This window comes from Sciurus carolinensis, chromosome 16 (genome assembly GCF_902686445.1).
Source record: "Sciurus carolinensis chromosome 16, mSciCar1.2, whole genome shotgun sequence".
Classification (NCBI taxonomy): domain Eukaryota; kingdom Metazoa; phylum Chordata; class Mammalia; order Rodentia; family Sciuridae; genus Sciurus; species Sciurus carolinensis.
Genome location: NC_062228.1, coordinates 45,968,684 through 45,992,203, shown reverse-complemented (window position 1 = coordinate 45,992,203; position 23,520 = coordinate 45,968,684). Strand labels below are relative to the sequence as shown.

General features: G+C 38.5%; 1 long non-coding RNA gene across 1 annotated transcript; it reads left to right on the top strand.

Annotated features, from left to right (window-relative positions):
* The first annotated feature begins 8,226 nt into the window (after positions 1-8,226).
* On the top strand, positions 8,227-15,707 carry LOC124966438 (uncharacterized). Its single transcript, XR_007105341.1, has 4 exons — positions 8,227-8,425; positions 11,653-11,718; positions 13,659-13,754; positions 15,396-15,707. It is a non-coding gene; the product is annotated as an uncharacterized LOC124966438 (long non-coding RNA).
* Positions 15,708-23,520: the final 7,813 nt, after the last annotated feature.

The following is a 23,520-nucleotide window of genomic DNA, read 5'->3' as shown; positions in this document are numbered from 1 at the left end:
GAGGAGCAGGTTGTAAAGTCATCTGGGGGTGGGTGCTTCTATGATAGAAGAACAAAAAGACATGAGTACTGAAATGAAATTAGTACAAAGTAAATGTTGCAGCATCTGGAACATGCCACTGAGTATCATGAAAATGACAGAAGTCAATCTTTTACCAGGAGGTGGAAGAACTGAGAAATTGTTCCCATAACTAGACCTAGCAAAGGCTGGAAAGGACAAGGCCTTTATTTGGGAACTTTAACATTGTCCAGGTTATCAGGAATGTAAACACAACATTTAACTCTTAATGTCATAGATATCCCAAAAAATATAGTTAAGCTACTTTATGTCATCTGATTTTTGTAAAATATCCCTTTATTGGTATAACCTGTGTTTAGTAGAGAGCTCTATACTTCTGTTACTTAGGGCTAGGTAATCATACGAGCAAACATAGACCAAGTCTACCTGTATAGCTTAGGAAGGTCTGTAGGCCTTAAACTGACTAAAAACTTCTGACTCTGGCAGTTTCTCTTGATAGTTATCAGGCACATATGCTGAAGAATCTTTCTTTCATTTGTAGCTTCCAGTCTTTATTCTAGTGGACTAACACAAGTGTACATCTTAAGTTACATTTAACTGTTATTTCTCTTAAATGCCCAAGAATGGTTATATTTTGGTTTTAACTGTTTTGCTGGGTGTCTACGATCAAGCTGGTCAAACTGACCTGGTTCCTGTCTTGTTAAAGAGTCAGCTGAGTTCCCACAGGGGCCACTTGTAGAGAACTGAAGAGCAGTTTCTTAGCTCCTCCAGTACCATTGGTTAGGCAGGGTCTCCTTGATGAGGTGACTTTCTTAGGAAGCATTAAGGGATGTCTCCCTTTTTTTATGACCCTCCTCTGCAGTAGATGCACTGAGTGATTCTCATCCTCTAGTCTCAACAATCTCCTTGATCAGGAGGTTGTGTGACCCAGAGTTGAAGCACTCCTTAGAGAAGTCCTCTTATTCCCTGGGTTCAGGCTGACTGAGGGCAAAAGATCCAAATACTGGCCTATCTTGCCTTCTGTATTTAATTCCAATCTCTAAGTTTGATCTTAATCATCCAGCAAGCCAGTTTCACCAGTCATAAAGTGAGAGTACTGGGCTTTAACTTTAATGTTCATAACTTTACAGTTATTTACCCTTTTATCTAACTGGAGTCTGCATTAGTTCTGGAAGTTACCACTATCTGTTCTATAGGTGATGGCTTATTATCATAAGTTACCTAGGTTGTGTGTTTTTGAAGCAACTACTTTTGTAAAACATTACCAGGTAACAATTTTACAAAATGAAATTAGCAAGAGTAAAAATATATTCTGCTTGTATAATAGCTATCTTGAATTTTGACTGAGAACCACATTATATTTCCTATTTGAGATCATAGTAATTTTACAACAAAAACCAATCTTTTGATTATAACTTTAAATAAGCTGAAGTCTGACTTATTTTGGAGTCACTCTAACATGTAGTAAGGTGAGAGGCAGAGCCTTATCTCAGGTAAGGCGTGACTCTTTATAGATCTTAAGTGTTCTAATTCTGATGTTGATCTTTGCTTCTTCCTTAAATATCATTAAGTAGTTTACATATACTGTTTCCTGAGTCTATACAAACTTTATAATTAACACAATTTAGCATTGTATCTAAAACATGAATCAAAGAAAGGCTGAGAGAGCTTTTAACTTTCCTTTTGTGTGTCAAAGTGGCAAAATATTTTCATGTTTCACAAAATTAACCTTTAAACAAGTCAGGCTCTAATGTTTAGAAATACATTTACATTTGAAATTTTTTATCTCAATGTAAAATATAACCAATTTTACATATATCCTATTGATAACAGGTCCTCTAATAGAACACTAAATGATAGAAATTAATCCCCAATGAAATTTACTCTTTATAAGCTTAAAATTACCATTACAGACAAATTTATCTGGAGAATAGCAGCTTAATAAATTTCCTGCTTTAAAACTTGTATACCTGAAAAATATGAACACATTTAATATACAACTAGAAACCATTTCACAATTACCTTGACACTTTTTTTCTTACCAAATTTAGTTTTTAAAGAAAAATTTAGACTCTGTAACACAGTACAATACTTTAACAGTTGTTTAACCATAATTGTATACACCCCAATTTTTAAGACTAATTGTTCTAAAGAATAAAACTTAAGAGACACAAAGTTAAGAGTAAATTAGTGTTTCTAAGAAATCCTTGCCATGTTACCATGTCATTTTACCATATAGATTAAACTTTGGCTTATATTAGAACATTAGTATTTTACCTTAGGAAAAACCTTAAATAGCTTTAGCTGTTTTACATACATACAACCAACTTAGTTATATACAGACTTGTTGAAACTTGCCCTTTACTTACACACAGACTTTCTTACCCAGAAACATTTTCTTTTCTTTTTTATTAAGTACATTTTAAACCCAGAACCTTTTATTTTGTCTTTTCTATCTGTTGACCCCTTTTTGTTTATCTTCTGAAACAACTCTTATGAAATTTTTGAATTTAGATAAATCACTCTATTTTAATAAGATTAAATATTTTGTTGTTTATAGTACTCTTAATTGAAACACAGGTGAAACTTTTGGGACCCTTTATATATAGAATTCCACTTGTTAGGACATAACTTCTAATAACCTTGTTTTTAGTTTAGTGATGACACAAAGCAAGTTTAAACCCTTTTTATTTACCAACCTATGAAAACACCAATAATGTTTAAGTATGATACCCCATGGAATTTGAGGGGTTAAGAGTACTTGATGTTATTTAACAATTAGCATTTTAACTTTGTAAATTAACCAGACGTCTCTACAAACACATTTGAGTAATCCCATACATGTTAACTCCAATTTATTTATTTTATAAAAACCAAGATATCAGACAAGTGTCCTGAACAGGATCCGTTGCCTCTTTCCTGCTGAAGAAAAGTCCTAGAAGCAATTGATATTAGACATTGTTTAACATTAACATTTCATTAGTTTGACCACCTGGAGACTTGCAAGTTATTTTCAAAGATATTTTACTTTTATTAGTTTACCCAATTTAAATTGAACCTTTTTAAATCACGTGAATAAAAGTATTTGGATCTATTTTTAAATTTTAATTTTAAGAGCGCTCAGTTTTGACGCAGACAAAACATGACATTAGACAGCACAACATAACACATAACACAAAATCAAAGGCCTTGTAACTTTATAGGTAAATGTTCATTGCAATGAAACAGATGTTCAAAAACTTCAGTTGAATAAAAAATAGAACTGATCAAAAAGAAAAAAATCATTAACCTAGGTATGTAGGATCAAAATTATGAGCTCAAAAATACAGCATTAAAGAAAAACAAAACAAACAAAGAATCCTAGAAAATAAGTTAGTCGCAAAGTTTTCCAGGCTCTAGTAGCGGCTGTGGCTATTTGTTGGTAAATTGCACCAGGGAAATGAGCTTGTTGTTGATTACCACTGAATGGCCCAGTACCAGTCAGCATCTCTAGATTCCATTGTGGATTACCGGCAGCGGCATTTCTGCGTGCTGTCTCCTGGTAAAAGTCTTGGTTTTGAACTTTCCATTCTATATATTGTCCTCCACTCAAAACTGCTCTTGCCAAATTGCTCCAATCATCAGGAGTAAGAAAGAGGGTAGACATAGACTCTACAATGGATACTGTAAACGCTGCTTGTGGTCCATAAGTACTAACTGCTTCCTTAAGCTGCTCTACCAACTTAAAGTCTAAAGGCTGGTAAAACCTTTGTTGATTTTGATCTTCCATAACAGGGTAAAACCCTCTTTCAATCCCATAGATTTCTTTCCATTTTTTTGTTTTACACTCTGAACAAGAACATTCCTTACTATGACTTGAGTTAAAGGGCGGAGGCCATCCATAAGGTGGCGCTGAAGGAGCACAAGTCACTTTCTGAGTTACTTCCTCATTTATTTTAAAGTGCGCCACAGGCTTTACTTCCTCTTTGTGTCCTGTCTGTGGTTTCGTTAGTACTTCCTCCTTCTTTTTCCACTGCGCCACTGCATATTTTTGTAAGCTCAACTCTTGTAAAGCCTTTTGTAATGCCTTTTCTTTGTCTTCTAGCTGTTGCCCTATGCCCTCCAATTCCCTTAATGCCTGTTGACTAATTGAACCTGTTTGAGAACACTTTGTTTTCTCACTAATTTTATTTAACTCCATTTCTGAGAGTCCCTCTTCGCTCTCATCAGAGTCTGACTGAGCGCTAACAGAGTCCTTTTGTGACTCTTCTTTCACTTTTTCTAGTACTTCCTCTCCCTGTGCTACTGCCTTCTGTAGAGCCTCCCGAGGGGAACATAAACAAGTTTTAACCAGGGACCAAACTGCTAACGTCCCTGGGAGCGTTACCGGACAGCGCTTTAGATCCTCTCCTAGATGTTCCCACTGAGGTATGTTTAATAATCCTTCCTCTAGAAACCAAGGTGAAATCTCCTCTACCTGTTTCAGAAACGCCCTAGCAGTTTTTGTCTTTAAGGGAGTGCCGTTAGCTTTAAGAATTTCTTTCAAGGGACCTTCCATTCGACATCTAGCAACCTCGTTCCCCATTTTTTGAGGAAACTTTAACTTCTCGTTCCTAGGAACTTTATCACAATCACAATATTCTCGTCTCTAGGAAACTTCCCTGTCCACTGACAGATCTAGGTGCACACTTTCACGGATCGTTGCTCACCTCACTCACCTCTCCGCGGCATGTGAAATTCCCGGGTTTCGGCACCACTTGTCGCTCTCGCCAGCAAGAACGACCCGGAGATGTGATGGGTGGCAAGCTTCTTTATTAACTGCAGATTCTTCTTCTTTTTCTTAGGGAAGTTACTGTCACTTATATAGGTTATATCAACTAATCAGAATATTCATGATATGTGGGGAGAACATAGACGTATATGGGTATAACTTGGAGCACTTAAGAATCATGCAAGAATCATGCAGAGGCCCTGACCAATTACTGAGACTTCCTCAAAGTGATGTTAGTTGTTTGCGCACAGAATAGCAGTTTCCAACCACACTGGCAGCTTGCCAGGCGCCATCTTGGCCAGGCCCCACCTAGGGCCAGGGGCCCGTACGCAACCCCGACACAAACACTCATACTGCAAAGAATATCTGGTTATATTTCTAACCATATAAATGTATAAATATATTATATACATAGATTAATCACCTTTTTAGTGCATCATAAATAAAATAAACATACAGCTACTAATCAACAAATATTTAGGGGAAACTATAATATGAAAGACAGTTTAGAACCTATGAAGATATGGATATCAGGTATGGAACAGACATCAAGAACCAAAACAAAACACTCAACAATAGCACAGACCTAAGTATTATGTCAAGGAAGCAACAGGTATTATAAAAACTCTTTTGAAAATGAATAATAAGAGATCTCTTTAAGGAAATATTTTTGGAGGCCCAGGGTCCTGCTGTTGTCTAGGCTGGTCTTGAATTCTTGGGCTCAAGCATCCTCCTACCTCAGCCTCCTCAATAGCTGAGACTACAGGGCATGCTGGTATCTGGCTGAATTTAAAAGTTAAGGCCTGGCATGGTGTGCGTGCCTGCATTATGAGCTGCCTGGGAGGCTCAGGCAGGAGGATCACAAGTTAGAGAACAACCGGGGCAATTTAGCAAAACCCTATCTGGGGGTAAAAAGGCATATATAAAAACCAATGAAAAAAAAGTGATAATAGATGAGGAAACTAGCAGATAAAATGAGGAAAGTTAACATCCAGCTGAAGAGTTCCAGAAAAAAAAAGGGGAGAAAAGCGAATGGGAGAAAATTCAGTGGACAAATATGAGATTTCAAGAGAAATACAATTCATGATTCTTCAAAATAAAGAGATCCACTGAGTACCCTGTACAAAAGTGATTAAAAAGACTCACACCAATACACACCTCTGTCACATTTAATGAAGAGGTATGAAGAGATGATCCTATATGCTTCCATGGAGAAAGAACAAGAAAATATTAAACTGTCATGGTATTTTAAGAATACAAGGCAAGCTTGAAGACAATAACAGAGAATTCTCTTAGAATTCTAATGGAACACTATTTAAAGTAAAATTCTAAATCTAGATAAATAGCCACCCAAAAGAGTTAGAATAAAGACACTTTTACAGTTGTAAATGTCCCTAAATTTTACCTCAAATTAACCTATCTTTTGCATTTGTTTTTTGTGATGTTAGGAGTTCAACCCAGGACTTGATGCATGCTAGGCAGGTGCTCTATCACCGAGTCACTTTCCCACTCCCTAAAACCTATCTTAAGGTGATAGAGGAGGATTCACACACCCCACCCCACCCCCCCAAAATCAGGGACTAAACAAAGGGGAAAAAAGCTACAGGAAACCAATGACCCAAGGAAAGATCTGAAGGAAATTCCCAAGATGATCAGGTGCTGGTTATGTATTTATCATCTTTCAATCCCTCTAAAACTCACTTTATGCTGGAATTCTGTAATGCTAGGACTCAGAGTCTACAAACATCATTTCTCAGGCTCTTATTTACTGATGAATTTAACATACTCATTTATTAACTCCATAGTGGAGAAGTCTCATAGAGGCCTTATTTTAACTAAGAAAAATTAACATCACTAGTAATGGAACACGTTGATATGTATCTCCTGAGTGTATAAAGAACATTATTTATGTGATATTTCTCCCAAAATGTATGAACTCAAGTTGAAGAATATTGTACAAAATGAATGTACTTTGAACATGCCAGAATTATGAACAGGTAAAGCCGGCAGTGGTGGCTCAGACCTGTAATCCCTGCTACTAGGGCAGCTGAGGCAGGAGGATAGCAAGTTCAAGGCAGGCCTCAGCAACTTGGCCAGACCCTAAGGAACATAATGACACTCTGTATCAAAAAAACAAAACAAAACAAAACAAAACAAAACAAAACAAAAAAACTAAAAAGGACTGGAGATGTTGCTCAGTGGTACAGAAAACAAATAATAAGGTGGTAGACTTAAACCTACATTATTTAGTAATTCAGAGAATATACAGGGAAGAGTATGTGCCTATACTTGCATTTTTTAAAATTGTGGGTGGACACAATACCTTTATTTTATTTTTTATGTGGTGCTGATGATCAAACCCAGCGCCTCATGCACACTAGGTGAGTGCACTACCACTGAGCCACAACCCTAGCCCTACTTGGACAAAAGCAGCATCTCATGACAATAACTTATTCTGAAATGTTATTTCTTGCTTTAAAAGACATGTTTCTTCTCCATTCTAATCCAGAAATACACCTATTTTTAACAGAAAAGTCAGTTCATGATGTTTACCATATCATTTTTTTTTTTTTGTTTGTTTGTGGTGGTGTTGGAGGATAAACCCACAGGTGATCTACCACGGAGCTACATCCCTTTCCCTGTTTTAAGATTTGCTTTAAGAGTAGGTCTGTGCAAAATTACCCAGCCAAGCCTCGAGTTTGGGATCCTCCTGCCTGAATCTCCCCAGTAGGTAGGCTGAGAGATAGGCACTACCGCGCCCGGCTTAATTCATAATAAAATATGTATTTTAATATAAAATTAGTTACGTTGTCTCTCTCCTCCCCCGGTCAACCTTCAAATAAAATTGATGCTTTAGAAAGGTGCCCTTTTATTATCAATTTACAAATGCCTGACATGAGGTTTAAAGATTAGAAAAGATGCAATCCCAGTGACCCACATTCACACCCAGTCACAAATGGGATCAACAACTCACTCTCTTTGGACTCTCCTCAACCCTGCCTGGGGGTTCGCTGGTACACACAAGCACCCCAAAATCTGGGCTCTTCCCCATCGCTTCGTAAGTCCATCAGGGCTTCACCCTCACCCTCTGCGCTGTGCGAAGTGAGGTCTGGGCTCGGACCTCATCCCTTCTGCAGTGTGAGGGCGAGCCAGCAACTCCAGAAGTGTCTTACAACCACTATTTTTTGGGTGTGTGTGGTGCTGGGGAATGAACCCCGGGCCTTGTGCATGCACGGCAAGCACTCTACTACTCAACTGTATTCCCAGCCCGCCAGACGTCTCTTGGGCGCAGTCAGTGACTACATGGGCCAAGCCCGGGCTGCAAGCGCAGAGGGATCATTCCCTTGGCGCTGGCTGTGTCTTCGGCCTGGGACTACATTTCCCATAGGCCCTGAGATTCGAAGTTACATGCGCCGCGAACCGGCGTTACGTCGTCCTTCGGTCGTCCTATGGCAACGCAGCTGCCTGGGGTGAGTAGCACCGGTAGTGGCGGGCGTGCTCCTACTCTGATTCGCTTGTCGCTGGGCTCTGCGGACAGCGGTAAATGGGAGCAAGCCCAGCTTTCGTCCTGAGAGGACTAGGAAGGCCTGCGCTAGGGCTCTGGACTACATTTCCCTGAGACCCCGAAGGTCGACCCCACGTGCTGCGGGATTTCAGGTTCCTCTATGGTTTGGCGGGACAGTTGGCTTAGCGGTCAGCTGCTGAACGGCATTTGGAATCCAGTGAACTTGGCCAGTTTGTACCCGATGGGAAGTAGGGAAAGGCTCGAGTGAGGAGTCTGGCTCCCGTCCTTTTGTGTTTGGAGCGAGCGGAAGAGAAAGAGAGGGAGAGATTATGATGGTTACTGTGTGTCTTCGTGGTGCGTGATTGTGACCTTGTGTGGTGATGACTCTGGGTTCCCAGAATGGGTATGTGATAGTGCTTCCTGACCGAGTTACACTGCGCATGAGAATGTGCAGAACCGGTGACTGTGGTTGGGACTCTGTAACTTTGTGTATGTTTCAACCCGGTATGTGCAGAAGTTGAAGGTCTGAGACTGGTGTGGGGCGCCTATGGCTTAACTGTTGCGACTGCGACTTGTGTGACCCCTCGGTATGTTTGTGTGAGAGAGAAACAGAGAGACGCCCTGAGTGGGATCCAAGTGGGTTGGAGTCACTAGGGTGAGTCAAGTAGATGCTATCCATTAACGAGTTGGTTACCAGGTGGTGCTTGTATAAGGCATATAATCAGGATCGTCTGTATTGAGGAAGTGGAAGGAAGTGGAGAACTAGTCAAGGGGACTAAGCCCTTCTTTTCGGTAAGAGAAAGTTACATCTATGTTAAAAATGAGGCTGGGGCTGTAGCTCAACGACAGAGCGCTTGCCTCACATATGTGAGGCACTAGGTTCGACTCTTAGCACCTCATAAAAATAAATAAAATAAAGGCATGTTGTCCATCTACAACTACAAAATTTTTGAAAAAATGGATGGGGGAACAAAAATTATAATAATTCACTACAACAAACAAGTATTAATTGTCTATCATGAATTAAAAATATAGAAAATGCAAGATTGTGACTTCAGGCAAAGGAGGCAGGAACTAATTAAAACTATGTGAATGCTCAAAGTACCTTTTTATTTATTTATTTTTTGTGGTGTTGGGGATTGAACCAAGGACCTTGTGCATGCAAAGCAAACACTCTACCAACTGAGCTGTATATCCCTAGTCCCAGAGTACTTTTGAAAATAGGGCTGTTTTCTGTTCAGTGTTAAGTTGGAGAGATGTGGTATAGCTGACTCTTGATTACTCTCCTAAACCTTGACTAGAATTATACTGATAAAAAATTGAAGGAAATAGTCTTCAGTAAATACAGAAAAATAAAATTACAGCCCTGTGGAAACTTGGGCTTACTCCTTTTCCAGACTCTTTCGATCTGTATTTTTTTAAAATAGTTTTTTTTTTCTTTTTGTATTTAGTTTTGTAAGAACCTTATTGTATTTATTGGTACATGGTGCCGAGAATTGAACCCAGTGCCTCACACGTACTAGGCAAGTGCTCTATCACTGAGCCACAACCCCAGCCCCTATCTGTATTTTTTTGTATAACATAATTGAGACCATATCATGTTGGATGTTCTTTAATTACCTACTTTTTTTCCCCCATAGTATTAGCTATTATTTGCCACTGGATTTTTGAATACGTATAATTCCAAGCTGGAATAGTTTATAATCTACATGTGGTTTGAAACAGTATGTTGAACATTGCCTAAGCAGTTCTGGTATTTGCTGTCCACCTGCTATGACTGATCATCTTATCTTTCCTCTCCTGTGACTGCGTATAGTTCATTTTCTTGTACGCTGGATTTTACATCAGTGAACTACACTACATTTCTTTTAAGAGCAAGCGGGGAAGCTCCAGAGAATGGGGAGAAAGGTGATGTGCTTGTGCACAGTGAGTAAGGGGAACTTGGAAGCGGGAAGACTTGCGTGTAAAAGTTCAGCTACTCCACGTCCAGGCCTCAGTCATCTCATGTGATTGTTCTAATAGCCTCCTTACTCATCCCCCTTGTTCCTATGTTGCACAACTATAGTTTCTTAGGGGTTCAGGGTGTAGCTCAGTGGTAGAACACTTACTTGGCATATGTGAAGCTCTGGGTTCTGTCCCCAGCACTGCAGGGGCCAGAGGGGAAGAAGTTTCTTCTTAACACAGCAGCCATGCTGATCCTTCCAAAATATGTCAGTTTATGCCACTCCTTCACTTAAAACTTTCCATGGCTTCCCTCCTCCTTCAGAATAAAAACCAATCTCTACAGTGGTCTGAGTCTCTGTTACCACTCTGCTCTGATCCAGCATTTTTTCTTAATTCTGCCTCTCTCTCTATTTGAGATTGCTGGTTCCCCTGCATGGAATTTTCTCACTCCTGCTATCTACATGGTTTAGTCCTTTGCTTCCTTCAAGGCTTTCTTCACATGATACCAAACTGGAAAAGCCTTCCCTGAGAACATCTCAACAAACGCACAGTCCCTGTCCCCCTTACCATATATTTTTTTCTCCATAGTTTTTATCACCAATTTATATATTTATATCTGTTTCCCCCATTTACACCAAAATCGAAATTATATTTCAATGATATTCCACTGTGGTCCCTAACGGACAGGAAATTTGGCTTTGTTCATTATTGTATCAGTAGCATGACGAGCTAGGCCTTGGTGTGTTAACAATGACCAAATATCAGTATTTTAACACAGAAAGTTTTCATTCCTATTATATATCGGTCACAGAGCTTTGTACTTGTCTTCCAACTGGTTGGGTAGCTAGATATTCAAGGCCTTGGAGTCTTTGTTATGGATTGGGTGACCGCTTAGATTTAGTTGTTTAAAATAGAGACCAAAGAAACCAAGAGAGGTTTAATGTTATCAACTTGGTGCATGCATCTGGACGTCTGTGTGTAGATTCTGGATGTGTATAGGCATTCAAACTTGAGGTGTTCATTTTGAATTTAGGTTGTAAGCAGAGTAATGCTGCTTTAGGAAGCTCTTGGGGTTTCAAAGGGAGAAGTATGTGGAGTGCTGTTATTATACCCACCTGTAGTCCAGATTAACATTTTGAGATTAGGATAACAATATGTCTGAATTCCTCCTGCTGAGGTTTCTAGGCCCCTCTCAGTATTGGAGCTAATCTACCCAGAATGCATTCCATCTTGCTCTTCTTAGGTTCCCACATACTTGGGGAAGGCTAGGATTTGTTATCAGTGTGTGTGTGTGTGTGTGTGTGTGTGTGTGTGTGTGTGTGTGTTGGAAGAGGGAAAAGTAGGGGTAGGCGGCATAGAAAGGATATTGGAAGGACAACACAGAGTCATTTGAGTATATCTGGGTGCTTTTTAAGTTTTCCTGTTTCCCCCACAGTTGCTTTTTGGGGATGCTGTACTTTTCCAAGAGAGGAATCCAGGGAAACACAACTCAGGTTCTGAGGTATGTGTTCACAGTCAAGTCCAGGTGAATTGATAGATCTTCCTTGAAATATAGTTTTTTCCCTTATTTGTATGAACATTTGTTTTCTTTATCTAAAAACTTTCTCACTCAGCTTGCCCATGAACCCATCTCAGATCTTCTCATTCTGTTAGGATTGTGCCCAGCAGCACAGTCTTGTCCCTTACTGTCCCACTCTTTGAAAGTGTGTTGGTATGTGCGGTGCTTTATAATGGAGCCTGAGTGTATTCCCTTCAGCGAAATGGTTCAGATCCTAGATTAGACTTGGGGTTTAAGTAGCAGGGATTGTTGAGTGGGGTAAGCAGTCCGCACAAACATGTTTATTTTTCTTAATTTTTGATTTCCCTTTTTAAGAAAGCATTTTATACTCTAAAAGAATAATAGAACATTTATGTATGTAATACTGGAATACTAAGCACTGTAGAAGTCCCTTTCGTGCCCTGCCATCCCCCTCAAAGAATAACATCCAAAGAAAGTGTTTTTTTTTTAACATTTAGAAATTTTTTTGTAGTTGTAGATGGACAGCATGCCTTCATTTTATTTATTTTTATGTGGTGCTAAGGATTGAACCCAGTGCCTCACACACACTAGGCAAGTGCTGTGCCACTGAGCTACTGCCCCAGTCCCAAAGAAAGTTTTATATTCATCATTCTGTTGCTCTTATAGTTGTTTTATGACATAGCTTTAAGAGTACATCATTAGGTTTCTATATTTGGAACTTTTAAACAGGATTAGCATATATGCATTTTTAAGCACTGTAGACTCTTAAAGTTGTAAAGGAACTCAGATTTTGTTCAATCTAAGTATCCAAGATAATGGAATAGTTATGTCTTGTATTACTAAGATGAAATACATAATCAGTTTTCAAAAGGTTTTTCAGTAACTTGCTTTGTAAAGAAAAATGCATATGATTTCATCAAATAATGAAGATCCTTAGTATTTAGTATATTTTTAAATTATGCCAAACTCCTTTTATGTGCAATAGAAGTTTTGTTTTAATTTTTGTAGCTTATGTCTTCCTTTAATAGGAAAAAAGGGAAGAAAAGAGCACATAAATATTGAAAGTCCATGATAAATCATAAATTGTATGTTGGATGTGTCCATTGTAAAATTTTTTCAGCTTTGCCGTATGTTTGAAATTTTCTATAATAAAAATGGAAAGTCATGGATGAATGGTTAACAAAAAGACAGAGTAATTTGCCACACTAGAACTTGCTGTGTGTTTTTCTGCCCTAGAAAAAAAATTTATTCATAAAAAATAAATGTTTTATTCGTTCCTAACCCTAGCCATGGGATAGAGAGTGTCCCATTGTATAAAGGAGATTTGTCTTCAGCCTCAGGATTATTCCTGAGCATGGAGGTTCTTTGTTCTAGTCATGCTCATTTTACTCTGCTTACCTCTGTATCCACTCTGCTCTTGCCCATTTGACCAATGTATCTTCTCCATCCCTCAGCGTCCTTCTCTATCTCTTTCATATTAAAAACGTTTGTTTGGATCTCATCAGTATCACATGGGTTTGTCATTTCAGGAATTGGTAATGTTCAGGGACCTGGCTGTAGACTTCTCTCAGGAAAAGTAGGAGTGCTTGGCCCCTGCTCAGAGGGATTTATGTCGAGATTTGATGATAGACAACTACAGCAACCCAGTCTTACTCACTAAGGATATCGATTCCCAAATGACTTATGAATTTCGGGTGTGTCTTTCAATTGTCTGGGTGGGTGTCTACCTTCCTAGGGAATAGTTTTGTGCTTTGTAGACAAGGAAACAGGCAGGCTGCCCATTGTGGTCCCTTTATCTTCTCCATACTTTAGACCTTCATACCCTCTTGTCTTTCCTGTAGTTGCCTGTTTCCTTGAGGACTAAGGACTAGGTTTGATTCAGAAACAGCAGGAGTATATCTTTTTTTTTTTCTTGTAAACAGGACTCTCTACTCCTAAACCTGATGTGATTTCCCTATTGGATCAAGGCAAAGAACCATGGATGGTTTCGAGGGACATTATGGAAGGATGGTGCCCAGGTAAGTAAGAATTTTGAACAGGTGGGCAGGCAGTGCCTTTAAGAATCAGCTGGTCAGGGAGGCAAAACCTCAGTGGTGTCTACGGAGGCATCTTCCTCAGTGGCCCATTCAGTGGTGTGGGGAAGCATGCTGCTCATTTGTTATTCTTCATACCTTTTGTATATATGTGTAAGTATGTATGTATGTATAGGTATATGCACACAAAAACACTCTTGTTTGAAATATTTTGTAATAAAAACTACCTTCTTGCCCAGCTTATGTGAGGCAACCCCCAGTACCATAAAAATAAAATGAGACAAAACAACTTCAGACTATTAGTGAAAGTAATATAGAAATAGGTTGGCCAGTTAGGATGCTGTGTTAGAAATTTACATACAAGAATAGGTTAGACCAGGATCAGCAAACTATGTATGGCCTATGGGCCAGTCATGTGTTATGGTAAATAAAGTTTTATAGGAACATAGCTACACTCTCACTTAAATATTGTCTGTGACTGCTTTTGGGCTACAGTGGCCAAACTGAGTAGTTGCAATGAAGCCTGTATGGTTTACAAACCTAAAATATTTTCTATTTACTATCTGGCCCTCTAAGAAAAATTTGCCAGACTGGGCATGTAGCTTGTCTAGCACATATGAGGTCCTGGGTTTGATCCCGAGCACCATAAAAAAACAAAAAACAAAAAAAAAAAAACAAAAAAAAAAAAAGAAAAAAAAGTTTGCCAATACCTATTTATTAACAGAAGAAATGATGAAAATAATTAATTCAGGATATTTTAAAAATGTTGAACCAATAGGATTGGCTATTGGATATGTTAGCCTGCAATACGATGGACAGGGTAGAGCTAGGGATCATTAGCACACAGTTTATAAAGCTGTAAGATTGGTGAGTAATTTGGTAAATAAGTGCAATACTGAGAGGAGAAGAGGCCCAAGGACTGTGTTCTGAGGTACACTTCCAGTTAGATGTACATTGGATTGATCAACAACCTTGTTTGCCCAAGAGTGTAGTTTTTTGGACACAAGACTTTTCAGCACTAAAACTAGAATACTCTCAGGCAAACCAAGGTACTTGGTCACCCCAGATGGTACCTTTTCTTTTTTTGATACTGGGGATTGAATCCAAGGACCCTTAACCCCTGAGCCACATGCCCAGTCCCATTTTAAATTTTGAGATAGGGTCTCACTAAGTTGCTTAGGTCCATGCTTAGGCTGGATTTGAACTTGCAATCCTCTTGCCTTGACCTCCGGAGTCACTGGGATTATAGGCGTGTGCCACCTTGCCCAGCCCCAGATAGTATTTAAAAGGCAACTGAGAAGGACCGGTGAGTAAGGCTGGCAAGTCAACTATCACATGCTGCTAGCAGAATGATAACTGGCCACTAGATTTAACAAAAGAGGGTTTGGGCCATATTAGAATGAATGATTTTTTTCAGTGGAGTTATGGTCGGAAGCCCGAGTGTAATGCCTTTTAAGGAAAGTGGAAGAGAGTCTGAGAAATTTTACTCTTTTGGAATCTTCCTGCTCCCCCACCAAACAATGCAGACAAACCAAATAGGAGAGCAACTAAGAGGACAAAATATAAATCCACAGAGAACTTCTATATCAAAACTATGTGACTAATTATCCCTCTTTGTCCTGTAAGAAGAATAATTGGAAATATACTGCCAGCCCAAGACCCTTTTGTTGTCTGGAACTTTGTGATGAAGTGGAAGCAGAGCAAGAGAGTATGTAACAGCTCTGAGAAGAAGATCACAAACTTACTCTCTGGAAAATTCAATAGTCCATTTCGAGGGCAACAACTGAAAGTAGAGGAATTTTGTATCTTTTTATAGGCAGGTGAGTACAGGATAAATGCCACCATGTAAAAGTATCTTAGCAGTCTGGGCTCCATAACCTCTTTTTTTGGCCGGGGGAAGGGCAGTGCTAGGGATTGAACCCCGGGTGCTGTACTATGCACTACATTCCCAGGCCACCAAAGCCTTTTTCAAAATTTAAGCTAAGTTCTCACAGGGGCACAGTGGTACATGCCTGAAATCCCAGAGGCATGGGAGGATGAGACAGCAGGACCTCAAGTTCCAGACCAGCTTCAGCAATTTAGTGAGACCCTAAGCAACTTAGTGAGACTGCCTCAAAATAAAAATATAAAAGAAGGACTGAGGATGTAGCTCAGTGGCTAAGTCCCCCTGGGTTCACTCCCCAGTACCAAAAAAATAAAATTTTATTTTAGATAAGGTCTCAAGTCTGGCCTTGAACTTGTGATCTTTCTGCTTCAGTCTCCTAAGTCACTGGGGTTGCATGCATATGCCACTGTGCTTGATTTGGGCCCCATAAACTCTTGAAATTAAACTATAGTTGCCTTTCAGAACACCTACCAAGAGGATACACTTCTGGGAGTAGAATCCAGATTGAACACGACACGAACAACAGGGGCAAAAAGAAGAAGAACTAGATAAACGTTCAGGAGGGGAAGTAGAAGAATCGCCACTCTTTAGGATATGTTAGAGACTATACTTAGGTTTACTTCATAGAAAGTCACAGAGAGGGAGCTCTAATGCCATGAAGCTACGGAAGCTATCCTGGCCTAACCCATCCTTCTAAAAGTAGCACAATGCTCCATTTCAATAAAAATTGAGTAAGAGAATTAAGATAGATTACAACCTGGGGGTCTGGTGATGCATGCCTGTAATCCCAGTGGCTCAGGAGACTGAGGCAAGAGGATCGCAAATTCAAAGCCAGCCTCAGCAATTTAGGAAGGCCCTAAGCAACTTAGTGAGCCCTTACCTTAAAATTAAAAAAGGCTTAGGGATATAGCTCAGTAGTAAAGCACCTCTGTGTTTAATCCCCAGTATCCCTCCTGCCACGCTGTTTTTTTTAAAATGGATTACAAAAATGTATTTAGTTACCATATGACCCAGCAGTATCATTTCTGGATGTATATCTTAAAGAATTGGAAAACTGTGTCTCAAAGAAATATCCATACATTAATAGAATTATTCACAGTAACTAAAAGGTGGAAGCAACCCAAATGTTTAGCAATGGATGAACAGATAAACAAAATGTTGTAGATACATATAATAGAATATTAGCCTTAAAAAAGAATAAAATTCTAATTCATGCTACAACAGGGATGAAGCTTAAGGATACAATGTTAAACAAAAGAAGACAGTCTCAAAAGACAAATAGGTATGATCTCACTTAGATGAGCATTATCTGGAATAGTTAAGCTCATAGAAACTGCAGACAGAATGATACCAGAGGCTGGTTGGAGGTGGAAATGGAAAGTTGTTCAATGAATACAGAGTTTCAGTTTTGCCAAATGAAAGAGTTGTGGAAATTGCACAACAACGTGAATGTACTTAACACCATTGCATCATACTTTTAAAAAATGATTTAAGACGGTAAATTTTGTGACATTTGAAAAAAGAAAAAAGAAAGCTGGGGCAGAAAAAGCCGTTAATGCAAATGAAGACAGGAAAGTGGACCTCAATCCAAACATATCAATAATTACAATAAATGCAAATGGTGTAAACATACCAAATCAAAGATTTTCCAAATGGATAAATATACAAGATCAAATTATATGCTGTCTATAAGAAACCCACCTCAAATATTGGTCAATTAAAAGTACAAGAATAGAAAGAGGTATAGCATGCAGACACTATAAAAAAGATGGGCAAAGTTGTTATATTAACATCAAACATATTTCAAAGAAAGATGATCACCATGATAAAGTCGGACATTACACACCCTGAAGAGTCAGTTCATTGAAAAGACATAGCATTCCTACACCTTTATGTACCTAATAACAGTTTCAAGGCCAGGAAACAAAAGTGACAGAAAGGAAAGGAGAAACAGATAAACCCCACCATGTTAACTGAAGACTTCAACATGCTTCTCTCAGTAATTGAAAAATCAGCAAGTAAATGGAAGAACTGAGCAACACCATTATGTGACTGAATGTAATTGACACTTACAGTACAATTTGCCCAACAATATTAGAGTCCTAACTCTTCTCAAGTGTATATTGAATGTTCTTCAAAGTATCATGAAGCAAATCTTTAATATGTAAGGACCTGGGGCTCGGGTTATAGCTAAGTTGGTAGAGTGCCTGCCTTGCATGCACAAGGCCCTGGGTTCAATCTCCAGCACCACAAAAAAAAAAAAAAAAAAAAAAAAAAAAAAAATGTGAAGAACTGAAATAATACATTGTATGTTCTCTGACCATAATGGTATTAAATTAGAAATCAGTTAACAGAAGGATAAGGTTAAACCCTCCAATCATATAGACAGTAAACAATACATTTCTGAGTAATGCATGAGTCGTATATTACTTCCTTCGAGGAAGAAGATTTGACAGTAAAAGACTTGGATACTTCATCAGAGAATGACAAATAAACACAAAAAAAATGTGTTCAGCATCATTAGCTATTAGAGAAATATAAGTTAAAACCATGATAAAATGCCATTAAAAATAACAAGTAACTCTAGAATGGCTAAAATAAAATACTGCCAGTACCAAGTGATGACAAGGATATCGAGCTACTGGAATGCACACATTGCAAAATAGTACAACCACTTTGGCAGAGTTTGGAAATTTCTTTTGAACTTAAATATTGTATAACCCAGGGAAATGAAAAACATTCTCAGAACAACCTGTACATGGACATCTGTAGCAGTTCTGTTCATGATTGCCCCAAACTGAAAACAACCCAGATGTCCTTGAACAAGTGCATGGCACATCCATTCAATGGGATGTCATTCATCATTAAAAAGGAATAAGCCATCAACACCTGCACACAAGCAAGCCATAGCCACAGATGGATCTCAAGAGCATTATACTGAAGGGGAATAAATCTCTGAAGATTATATACTATATGATTCCACTTATATTACAATCTAGAAATGAAAAAAATTATAGTAATGGAGAAAAGATCAGTTGTTTACCAGAGGTTAGGAACAAGGAAAGAGAGTGACTGTAAAGGGATGACATGAAGCAGTTTATTGGTTGATGGAACTATTCTGAGTAATGGTGGTTACATGAATCTCTACATGTATCAAAATTCATACCATGACACTGGAAAGCTTTGTGTGTGTGTGTGTGTGTGTGTGTGTGTGTGTGGTATTGGGGATTGAACCAAGGGCAGTCTACAGTGAGCTACATCCTTTGCCTCTATTTTTTTTTTTTTTTTTTTTTAATTTTGAGACAAAGTCTCACTCAAGTTTCTCAGGCTGGGAACTGAAGATATAGCTCAGTTGGTAGAGTGCTTTCCTTGCAAGCACAAGGCCCTGGGTTCAATCCCCAGTACCGCCAGAAAAAAAAAAAAAAAGTTTCTCGAGCTAACCTTGAACTTGGGTCTTTCTGCCACAGGCTTCCATTGGCTGTGATTACTTGCATGTCCCAACGTACCTGGCAGATTCCTGTTAATTTTAAAAAATTAAAGCAATAGAAAAATATCATGGTTGAACTTTGTACAAAAGTATAAGGTTAAAGAGAATGAAGAACAAAATGACATTCCTATAGGTAATGAACAGCACATAGCAAGTCATAATGTTTCAAAGTAGCTCAAGACCAGGCACAGGGGCAAATAGGAAGAAAAGACCAAGAGGACAACAGGTATTAGCAAATATATTAGGGTAGAGAAGATTATTAGATAAAAAATTCTGAACTTGACTAAATATGAAAAGATACATTCCAAAATAGAGAATGAGTAAGATACATAAGATTGTGTGTATATAATTATATATATATTATATATAAATTGTATATATATTTATATAAATTTTATATATCTATAAAAGATATGGGCTGGGATTGTGGCTCAGTGGTAGAGCAATTGCCTAGCATGTGTGAGGCACTGGGTTCGACTGTGAGCACCACATATAAATAAATGAATAAAATGAAGGTCTATCAACAGCTAAAAAAATTAAAAGATATGTATGTGTGCACATTCAAGTGTTTATGTGTTCTTAAATATAAATGAGAAAACTGAGGCCAAACACTGATTATTGTCAAAATATACTGACTGCTATGTATCTGTAACAAATGATGTTGTATTTTTTTTAAGCCTCAAAAATTAAACTGTGGGTGATAGAAAGGAAGAGACTTTCCTTTGGCTATATTTTGTAGATTTGAGATGAACTATGTAAATATCTTATGCAATTACAAAACAAAATTAAATTTAGGAAAATCCCTAAAATCAAAATAGAAATGCAGTGATTCAATCTAAATATGTATCCATTGGTTATATATCCTTAAATTTGTAAGAAGCCACAAATAAAAACCTTACACTATTTTATCATATTAAGTGGTAGCAGTGCTATATTGTTCTGAGAATGTTATGTGTTCCTGGGGGATAAAAAGAAATGAGCAATTTAGTTGGAATCTTTTGGTACCTGAGGCTCAGTACATACAGACAAAGGAAATACAGATCAATAACATTTTAAGTAAAAATTCTGTAGTCCTTAATATGAATTGGAAGTATATTATTTTGAACTCAAGCTCTATTTTATCTTTCACTATATATTATACAGGTTAAGAGATTTAGAGATATTATTTAGTCTTATGTATAGACCTCATCTATATCCTAATTTAGACAAACAGAAAAATACACATATATAATTATGCATTTGGGGAAACAGGAAGACCAATTGGTATTTGATTTTAAGTAGTCTGTGAATTTTTTTTTTTTTTTTTTTTTGCGGTGCTGGGGATTGAACCCAGGGCCCTGTGCTTGTAAGGCAAGCACTTTACCAACTGAGCTATCTCCCCAGCCCCGTCTGTGAATATTTAGATATGATTATTATTATACTTTTGCAAAAAGTTCTTGTCTTAGAGATTCATGCTGAAATATTTACAGATGAAATATGATGCCTGGAATTTGCTTCAGTATAATCTGTGGAGTTGGCTATGATGAGTGGATGGATAAGATTGTCCTCAACTGGGTGCGGTGGCGCAAGCCTATAATGCCAGCAGCTCTGGAGACTGAGGCAGGATGCTCGAGAGTTCAAAGCCAGCCTCAGCAAAAGCAAGGCACTAGACAACTCGGTAAGACCTTGTCTTTAAATAAAATACAAAATAGGGCTGGGGATGTGGCTCAGTTGTCAAGTGCTTGTGAGTTCAATCCCCGATTACCCCCCCACACAAAAAAAATAAAGATTGTCCTTAAGTTGATAATTGTTGAAGCTCAGTGAGTGTTACATTAGTTTTTCCTCCTTTCTTTTGTGTAGTGAACAATTTTAAATCTGAAAAAAAAAAACCTAGGAACTCAGTGAGGCAACGTGTGAATGGTGAGGAGAGATAACTGGTGTTAACTTTACATAGCCCCTCTAATCTGTAATAATGCTCTGTGGGGAACGGGCATGTAGTTTTCTAGGAAGTCCACATATAGTGGTCTTAGAAAGGAGGGAAAAGGAGACTTTGAGAATGGGCATGAGAAACTACAGAAGGAAGACTGAATAATACTACACATTCATGAAAAGGCACCTCACTACAGTGGTTTTAATGAGGGTGAAAAGATAATTATGACTTTATATAAGTGGCAGTGATAGAGGTATATGGATGGATGGTTAGGTATATATATCATATTTTCATTTGCATCATTTAGTAATTTAGCTTTAGTTTAATCTACGATTAGTTTTGATTTTTTTTTAGTCTGCAAGAGATGAAGTAAAGAGCACGTATCTTGTGAGTGATATGGGAGAAATTAAACAGGAACACATGGTCAGAACTATTCTGTAATTGTGAGCAGAAATGATTACAATAAATTTATATATTTCATTTTATTTTATGGTACTGGTGATTGAAACCGGGTGTGCTTAACCACTGAGTCATACCCCCAGCCCTTTTTTTTGGGGGGGGGGGCAGGGTACCTGAAATTGAACTCAAGGGCACTCAACCACTGAGCCACATCCTCAGCCCTATTTTGTACTTTATTTAGAGACAGGGTCTCACTGAGTTACTTAGTGCATCGCTGTTGCTGAGGCTGGCTTTGAACTTGAGATCCTCCTGCCTCAGTCTACGGAACTGCTGGGATTACAGGCATGCACCACTGTACTTGATCTTTTTTAAAGTTTGAGACAGTGTCTCACTGAGTTGCTTAGGTCCTTGCTTAGTTGCTGAGGCTGGCTTTGAACTTGCGATTGTTCTTTATAAGCAAGGTGTTAGTAATTCTGTGTCTAGTGAAACAACCATTTTCCCTCTTTTTTTTTTTTTTTTTTTTTTGAGTGGGGACGGGAATTAAACCCAGGGACTCATGAATGCTAGGCAAGCACTTTATGACTGATCTACATCCCCAGCTGTAGCCGTTGATCTTGCTCTTTAAGATAAATAAAAGGTTACATATCAATAAATTAATGATTGTATGATTTTCATTTGTATTATTTTTTTGAACCCAGAGGTGATTCACCACTAAGCTACATTTCCAGCCCTTTTAATTTTATTTTGAGACAGTAGTTTCACTGAATTGCTGAGGGTCTTGCTGAGTTGCTGAGGCTGGCATTGAACTTGTGATTCTCATGCCTTAGCCTCTCAAGTTGCGGGGACTGCAGGGATTGCAGTTGTGTGCCACTATTCCTGGAGATTGTGTGATTTTTAAATCCAGAAAATTGCAATAAGAGAGAAGATACTTAGATTAGATAGAGAATAAAGTGATGAACTTAGTTAGGGCTGTCTAGCCTAGACTTTCTAAGGAAATAACTTTTTATCTGAGACATGATGCGAAACCAGCCAGGCAAAGAACTCGGTTTAGAGAATTTCTAGCAAATTGAACAGTTGATGGAAAACTTTGGAAAGGTAAAAGACTTGGCTTATTTCAGATGTTTGAAGAATACTATTTGGTCTATAATGAACAGTGGGGAAAGCAAGTCAAGAAATGTTGGATAAGATTTTGACTGAGATATGCTGAAAGGAAAGGTTATGGACAATATCATGAATTATGGTAGTGTTTGGATTTTATTCTAAGTGCACAGAGTACCTAAATAGTCTGGCTATTGCACACAGCCTCTGCCAGCAAAACCTTACTTGAGTCCAGCTGTCCCTATGTATCTAGATATAGGACTATACTGATGACTTTCTTAGGTTAGGAGACTCACTAGATACTGACATAGGACAGATTACTTATCACTGCACTTATTTCTGCAGTAGTCTTTGAGAACCTCAACTTTTATTGTTGAGTCCACCCTTGGGTGGCTTCTCACCACTCCTTATAGCAGCAGATAGGGTGAACTGTTTATCCATTGTCCCCTCACTCATCCTTCCTTACTGAGCGATCCAATTTTAATTGAGATGTCCATGTTCCCGACTAGAGTATATTTCCTTACCTCTCTTGAAGCTACTCAAGTATACGTACATGACAGTCTGGCCAGTGAGAGGGAAACCAACATGCTATGTGCAACTTCCAGAAAGGTCCCTCAAAGTGAACACTTTGCCCTGATCACCACCTGCTGCCTTTGTGAAATAAGGAAACGAAAGCCTGAACTCCACCTTGGGCCATGAGGTGACCTTGGGAACACAAGCCTCACAATAAGTGTGGCAAATAGGAGTGGAGGCCCTGATGCTCAGCAAGAAAAAGCCCACCTTCAGAATTCTTATGTGCAGGAAGAACATGCCCTTGTATTTTAAGCAATGCACGTCAGGGGGTTTGTGTGTCTGTAGCCATTCCTAACCTTGTGTGTCCTGACCCTGTGCCTGGCCCTCTGGCAAACTCTGTATGGGCATCACTGCAGATTCCCTGAGTGTATTCCATGGAGTCTGGACTCTTAGCCAATTT